Here is an 8,022-nt window from a genome sequence, read left to right as displayed (position 1 = left end):
ACGACGAGGATGGTATGATTTTTTTTTTCTCCGCATTTTCGAGCCTTCGCGCCTTTGAGGCTTCGTTTCGCCGATTTTCGTCGCGGCTCTACTCTTCTTAGCATCGTTTTTTGAGCGTCCGAGCGGTTGGTTGGGCGTACTCGGCGTCTAGACGTGATGTGTATTTTTTTTAACAAAGAACGGCGCCTTTGTCCGCTGTGTCCAAGATGGCGGCTGCTCAGGGTCGTGTTCCCGCCGAATTCCCCCCTACGCCCGGTGAGCCGGTAGCGCCGTGGCTGACTTGGAAGCACGGCTTCCTGAACTACCTCGAGGCGATCGACGCCGAGAATTTTCCGCCGAAACGCAAGAGGGCGATTTTATTGTCATTTCTCGGCGATGAAGGCAATCGCGTCGTTGATGCGTTCAACCTAGCAGGTCCGTCCGCTGGCGCGACTCAGGATGAGTTTCAAGTTTTGTTGTCCGCTCTGGTCACCCATTTCGCTTCCGCTCCAAATATTATTGTTGAGCGCCGGAAGTTCGTCAACCGAGTACAAGGTCCAGGAGAGACCGTTTCCCAGTACCTTGGGGCGCTCAGACGCCTAGCTTCTTTTTGCGATTACGGCGAGGCTCTAGAGAGCCGCGTCGCGGAGATGTTTATTTCGGGGATCCGCAGCACAGAAGTGTAGGATCGTTTAATCCGAGAGTCCGACGGAGCTAACGCACCTAGCCTCGATCGTGCTGTCCAACTAGCGCAGCAGTTCGAGCGGGCATCTCGAGATTGCGATCTCTTTCGGCGTTTGTCGGACCAAGATCCAAACGCGTCGCACGTGGAAGAGCATGTAAAAGATGCCGCGATCTTCAACCGTTGAGCTACCAGCAGGCCCGAGATGGCGAGGCATCATCTTGCCGAAGGAACCAGCATCTTCCTCTCTCGTCTCCCCCAAGACGTGAGCGTCCTTCTCCCCCTCGTTCTCCTCCTTCCCCGTCGGGTCCAACACCACATAGAGCAAAGGCCGCAGCGCTCGGAGTTGTGACGTCACAGATTCACGACGAGTGGGCCGACCTGAGAGGAAAGCGTCTCCGCAACACACGCTCTCTTTTTCTTTTTCTTATACTTGTTTTCCAGAGGACAACAAGCGGCGCATGCTCCGGACTTTTTTTGTTTTTGTTTTTAGCTTTCTCCGAGCCCAGGGCGCCAGGGTTCTCCCGGGGCAATTGCGCAGTGCCAATTTTTGCCTCCTTTGCGCACGGCGGCTTGCACAAGCCTCGCGGCGGGAGTACACGAATTGTTCTAACCGTCTCTTTTGTCTTTTGCGCTTGGTGTGTTGGGCGGTTAACACGTGAGTGCGCGAACTGCGCTAACCGTCTCTTTTGTCTTTTGCGTTTGGTGCGCTTGGCGGTGAACGCGTGGTGGTTGTGAAGTTACGGGCGGCTTTCGGGCTAGCCATGCCTCTTAAATGCTCTGTCCCTGGGTGCCATGGTAACTATGAAACGTCGTTGAAGAAAGTGTCTTTGCTGTGTTTAGTTCCCGGAGGATGAAGAACTGCGAAAAGTATGGGTGCGGGCGATTCCTCGAAAAAAACCTCGTTCTATCGACGCATACCAGGGTGAGAACACTCATATCTTTTCACTTTTTTTTTTAATTATTGAATTAATTTTGTTAAAGTTTACACTGACGTGGCAGCGAAGGCGACAAGCACAAGCTAGCTCTCGCTTTTAAGTTTAGAAACGTATCTTTGTAGCGCAAGCTCCCGTTTTCAAAACCACGATCAGGAGCCTGTAGCCTTCTCTCTATGTTCCGCTCCTGTTCCTACATCTGTGGCTAAAGGAACCAATGAAATCGTCGAGGTCTCGAAATCTGGAGGAAATTTTAACATGGACGCCGAACAAAGGAACGTGACTCAGGGGCGACTTTCAAGAACCAGTGACTTCTGCAGAGGAAGATTCCAATGTGCATTTTTTGTACAGTCTTTTTGACTGACTGGACGCCTGGCTTGACGTATGGGAGAGCGAGAACCTTACCAGTGGCACGCTAACCAAGGAGACGCACGGAGCACTCCGTCAAACAACCCGTGCATTTGTAGAGATCGCCGAATACTGCTTCACTGAACTCGTGCTGAACTATGTCCTGCTGGGAAGGATACAGACTGATAGCTTGGAAGACTGTTTCGGGAAGTACAGGCAGCTGGCTGGCTCGCAATATCATATATCTATGAGGCAGCTTTATGAAGGTGAAAATAAGCTGAAACTGCAGAGTACGTTGCCGACAATCCCGTGTGAAGGCGAACTATGGGAGGAGCTTGAAAAACAACTAGACACGCCATGGCCGAGCTGAAACATAGTATAGTTACAGAAGAGTTTGTGTCACAAGCGATAAATTAGACCCTCCCAGTTTTAGTCTACGTGCCGGGGTACTCAGTTTATGCCGCTTTGAAAAAGCCGAAATGTCAAAAATGCAGGGCGGCGCTTACTGAAGAAGATAAGACGGCAACAGTTTTACTTGCGCAGGAGAACTACTCTCTTCTCAAGAAATTAAATCGAGGAATTAACTCTTTTATCCAACTATGTTCGCCGTTAATGCCGTGACACACAATTGCGTTGTTGCTCAAGAGATCCAGCGTCAGTTCGTCACCAAGCTTACAACGGAACTGCTGTCTACCAACGAGACTCCTGACCTCGACGCATGTGAAGATACACAAGTGAGCTCGTGCTGAAGAACTTGTTCTGGTGCAGCACGAACATTGTGCTGAAAAACTATTGTGGAAGGGTGAACGAAAAGGTTTCGAGGCTAGCTAATTCCAAGTCAAAGAAAAGAAAATGTGAAATTTTAAAATCTAAATAATTATTTTATATTCATTGCAACAGTTGTCATAGCATTATTATTGCGGAGCGGCATTAAAGTCTACATGCCGTACATGTGCTGTGTCTCAGTGTCTCGAAAGCTACAGAGCGGCATCTAAGTTGCTTGTGTTTGAATTGTGTCAAGATGGATACAAGAAGAAAGCATGGATACACGAGGATATACAATTTGAAGATTTCAAAGGTGAGAGAACTTATATTCACAGCATCTATTCGTAATGTGAATGAACGTGGGTTGATGTGTGCATGAAGCTCCCACAGCTGCATGTGTCCCTTACTGAAAATTATGCTTTAAGTTAGCTAAGTTTGCCTGCACTCGGTTAAATCAAAACTGGTGCACTTCGATTTAGGCGGCGTCTTTCCCTCTGTTTTGTGCCTTTTCTGCGTTTAATTTTTCGCCTTCGTGTCTCAGTCTTGGATTACTTACTTTATGACGAACATTCCCCAGTTCGCTTGCAGTTGTTTTTATTATCATATGTTTACTTTTGGTAAAAAGTACATCTCAACTCTTTGCATGTTTTCGTGCTCCAAAAGTCCCCATTTTTTAATAATCTTCTTTTCATTAGCTTCACATACGAATTAATTAACCACACATGTCATCACCAACTTGATTGTTCCTGTTATGCATTTTGGCGGGTCCCATCACTTACAATAACAATTCAGGGCATTTATATTTTGTTTGTTTGTGTCTTCTCACTCCTAGAAATAATTAAAGCACCCAAGATTTGGATGCCTAAAGCGAAAACCCATCTCTCTGAAAACGTCGTTAACGTTGTTCTTTCTTATCATAACAATAATGTTACGTCCTAATATGCTGCCCATGTAACAAATTATGTTTCCCAGTCATACAGATATTCATACGTCTTGTTTGACCAATTAACAAACGTTCGGGTCAATAAAAAATGCCATCTACGTCGGGAAATCTATGCGCGACGCCTTCAGTGCAGCACTTTTACGCGGCGCTCGCCAGACGACTCGTGTGACGTCACCGGAGGAGCGCTGCGGCCTTCAGCTCTAGGTGATGTTGTCGGGTCGCGAGGTGAGACCTCCTCCCTCACTCATCCGCCGGCGTTCGCGCCGCACGTCTTACCCCATCGAGGAGCTCGCGCGCGCTCGTCGTGCGGTTTTTGTTTCTTTTGTGGCCGCAAGAGCCACGCGCGGCAAGATTGTACGGCATCAGGAGCTACGTGCTTTTCGTGTGGTCGTGCGGGCCACTTCGCCAACGTCTGCCGGAGTCGTCCAAGAGGCGACTGCTACCAGCAGCAGCTGGCCTCTCCTGCGGGACGGCGAGCCTCCGTACGCAACGACTACTACCGTCGACAAGCGAAGCCGATAGGGACTCCTGTACAAGGCGTCACCTTCCCGGACTACGAGCTCCCAGCAACAACCTACACCGTCGCGCCGCCCGATGATTTTCCGGAGCGGTGCCGTTTCTGGGGTGGCCCCTGCCACCCCAGGAAGTTTTGTCCGGCTGCCCACCGCCGCTGCTTCTCCTGCCAGAAGCAAGGTCATCTAGACCGTGTCTGCGAGAGTCGACCCCCGTGACTACGATTCGATCGTGGGAGGCCTAGCAACCCTCCCACCGTGTTCGCGTCCGACCACCGGAGGCGTCGAAAGTTGCGTCACCCTTCGGCGCCCCGAGCGCCATGGTTCCGGCCCCGGAGAGGTACTTTGCCCCCTGAGCCCCCGGTTCCTGCTGCAGCCCTGCCTGCAGTTCCTGCCGCTGCCCCGTCAGCCGCAGCCACTACCGCTCCAGTTCCTGCTGCAGCCCTGCCTGCAGTTCCTGCCGCTGGCCCGTCAGCTGCAGCCTCTAGCACCTCCTTCGAAGGTGCACCAGTACCGGTGTCAGTTCCATTCCCGGTACCAGTGTCGTCAACACCCATCAAAACGCAGCCCAAGCCGTTCCCCAGACCGGAGCCACCAGAGCCCCAGGGTCCAGACGCCTCTGCGCAAGAGTGTCGTCGGCGGCTGTCAGACGTCCTGGACTATTTCATTAACTCTTTTGGACTGGGTTCAAGATATGTGCGAACATTCAGTGAATTTTTCTTTATCTAGCTTACTGCCCCAGCGCACCCTTTTTTTTCAGTGAAGTGCTTTCCGCAAATCTTTTGCGACGTGCTTTTCCTTTTCTTAATTTCACATTTTCCAGTGTCTTGACATAGAGTTGTCAGGTGCCATTTCATTTCAATGCATTTCCATACTTCCCAACTGCCCTGCAGTTTGGCGTCAGTTTGTGTTCGGGAAAACAGTCCATCCAATTTTTTTTTCCTAAGAGAGGGAAGGATAGGTATTTATTTTTTTTTAAGGAAAGGAAAGTGTAGTATTTTAATTTTTTTCATTTAAGTCACTGGCCACACTACCTAGATGGCGCCACTGTTCCACCATTGCGCCCGTGTTATCAGGGTTGCGTCCCTGTGGCGCTCAACCTCACGTTGTTGACCGTTAAATAAACAGTTGCGCTTCAACCACCAACCGCGTCGGACCTCTCTCTCTCTCCGTCCGGGGCTCCCGCGCCTGGCCCGCCGGTCACCTCTTCGGCATGTGAGACTCCTCGTTTTTCCGCAGGCCCACGCAGGCACTGCCCTTCTTTATTTTCTCGGGTGTCCGCATTTTCTTTTAATTACTACATTTTTGGCGACGAGGATTTTCTTTTAATTACTACATTCTGCAGATACCGTCATCGGCGACTCCACCAATCAACATCCAAAGAGCCTTTTTGACGTCACTTCCTTCTCTCTAGTCTCCTGGGAGTCCAAAAAGCGCAACATAGCACCCCAGCTCTCCGTACGCAATGGCGTCGGCGATGGAGGGGCACCGCGCGCTTTCAGACATTCTAGTTTACCAGTAAACAATATGGCAGAGGAAGGCAATCAACCCCCCCCCCCCCCCCCCCCCCCCCTCCTCTTCCGCCTTTGACCCCCACCACCCCAACCTCCGTCTCCCAAAGAGTTCCGCCGCTACTGATGAACCTTGAGCGAGGACAGTCTTTGCATCGGGAAAAAAAAAGAAGAAAAACAGCCTCGTGTAACACCATTCGCGCACAATTAATAACACTGGTAAAAGCAAGCGATCTACACACAATAAAAAGCCTTCTGAACAGCTCTAACGAACAAAGAAACAAACTTACTTCGCATCCCGTGCCATGATCTTGGCTGTTGAGCTGATTTGACGTAGTTCCACGTATCACACTCGCTTCCCTCTTTTTCGGACACATCTGAAACTAAGACAAACTACACGCATCGCGACTAATCGGGAAATTTAGCCGTTAGCCGGTCGTGAACGCAGGCATTCAAACTGTTCAAACGCACATGGCCGACATGCCCGGCAAACCGTGCGAAATATAGACTGCTGATGCGATGAGATTGTTTTCGTCTCTTCAAAACGTTTCAAATAAAAGGATAAGCAAACCACAATATAAAACTTATAAAAAAACTCAGTAATAATAAATTATTGCGGACGTCAATATTGCCATAATATTATGAACAAGTCTTGAACACGTGGAAAAATATTAAATACGAAACTAAGTGTACAATGTTTCGAAAAAAATTCAGCAAACACGTATACTTCTATAAAACACACCTGAACAACCCGGCGCCTGTATCGTAGTTTGTTAACGCTCTCTCTTGCTGATCGTGCGGTCTTTCGTTGGATTCCCGGTGGGCGATTTTCATCTTACGTTTTTTCTATTAGTTTTATTTTTTTAAATATTTTTTTTTACCTTTTGTATTAGTTTTTCATATCTTAAATATTGTTTTCTCGCCTTTTTGTAGTAGTTTTTATTATTTTCAATATTTTTTCTTGCCTTTTTGCGTTAGTTTTTATTCTTTTAAATATTTTTTCTCACTTTTTTGTATTAGTTTTTAATAATTGAGATATTTTTCCCACGTTTTTGTATTAGGTGTTATGATTTTAAATGTTTTCTATGTTTTTGCAGTCGTTACCGTTCTTTAGGGTAATAATCACTTAGAAGGTGAAAAATAAAAAGTGCGGGCCAAAGTTTGAATCGTTGCAATGCACACACCGTGGCCCTCTTGTTTTACCGGAATAATTCATAACCGTAGGCAAACAGCACAATTCCTTTCAAAGAAGAAAGCAATGTAATAATAATGAGCATATTGCGAGCAAAATGGGAAAATGTGTAAGTGGTAAAACTGCCACAGTAGTGCAGCCGGAGTTTTTCTGAAAGCGGCCCATCTTCACCCACTATTGAATGAAAAAGACCGCCATTTTAAGGCAGTAATTTAGCTGAGCTCATAGCGAGCTACGTATTAAGCACATCTCTTAATATTCTGACTTCCGGAAAGTAGTATTTAATTTGTTCTGGTAGATTAGTGCTATCCCCCGCGTGCCGCCAGGTTTTATTTATACAGGTTGCGCTCCGCAATTTTACTTTTTTATGAGGCCTAGACACGTTTTTATTCTTGAGATTCAAGTGCAGCACGGATAATTAAACTAGCTTCCAGAAATGGTATCGTTTGGCGTTGTAAAAATTATTTTTCGTAGCGTCAAAGGGTCACGTTCACAAACCCGGCATTGTGAACATCCACAACGCAGTTGTGTTTTTCACTTTTTTGCGTTAAAAAGTTTTTATATTCGCGTTCCTCTGGTACGGAATGTCGTATAACATAAGCTATTAAAGAGACAGATATTGTTTGGCTATGGGAATATTTGAAATATTTCTGTTAGATAATCGTAATCACCACAGAAAACAGTTGATTCCTGCCTGAGACAGCATATTTTCACACTCAATTCCGCAGCGTCAACACATCTCTTACTTTTCTAGTCTCTGGAAAGTAATGTGTATTATTGTTTTTGTAACTGAAAGCGCGTGCTCAATAATGCCAGGTTTTTTTTTTTTTCATTGGTTTGCTCCGTTATACGGTTTTTATTTTTTATCAGAGCCAAACACGCGTGTATACCACCGGACTTTAAGTCAAGTCCAACAAATTAAACTAGCTCCCTGAAAAAAGTAAAGCTCAGCGTTGTGAAATTTATTTTTCGTGGCGTAGGCGGACATATTCTCAAATCCTGGGCAGCAAATTTTCTTCACCGCATTGTTTTGTCTTCCGTTTTGGCGATAAAACACGTCAGCCTTGCCAGGCTGGGACCAAATACCCTAGCGTCGGCAGTCATTTACGAAGGATTGATCAACACAAACATTTCCACTCGCTATTCATGAATTGC

General features: G+C 47.1%; 1 pseudogene; it reads left to right on the top strand.

Annotated features, from left to right (window-relative positions):
- The first annotated feature begins 236 nt into the window (after nucleotides 1-236).
- LOC115331515 overlaps nucleotides 237-8,022 on the top strand; it is a 29,170-nt pseudogene continuing 21,384 nt past the window's right edge.

This window comes from Ixodes scapularis, unplaced genomic scaffold (assembly GCF_016920785.2).
Source record: "Ixodes scapularis isolate PalLabHiFi unplaced genomic scaffold, ASM1692078v2 PGA_scaffold12__126_contigs__length_90152505, whole genome shotgun sequence".
NCBI lineage: Eukaryota > Metazoa > Arthropoda > Arachnida > Ixodida > Ixodidae > Ixodes > Ixodes scapularis.
The sequence above is the reverse complement of the archived record's forward strand: the minus strand, read 5'-3'. Positions and strand labels throughout refer to the sequence as shown.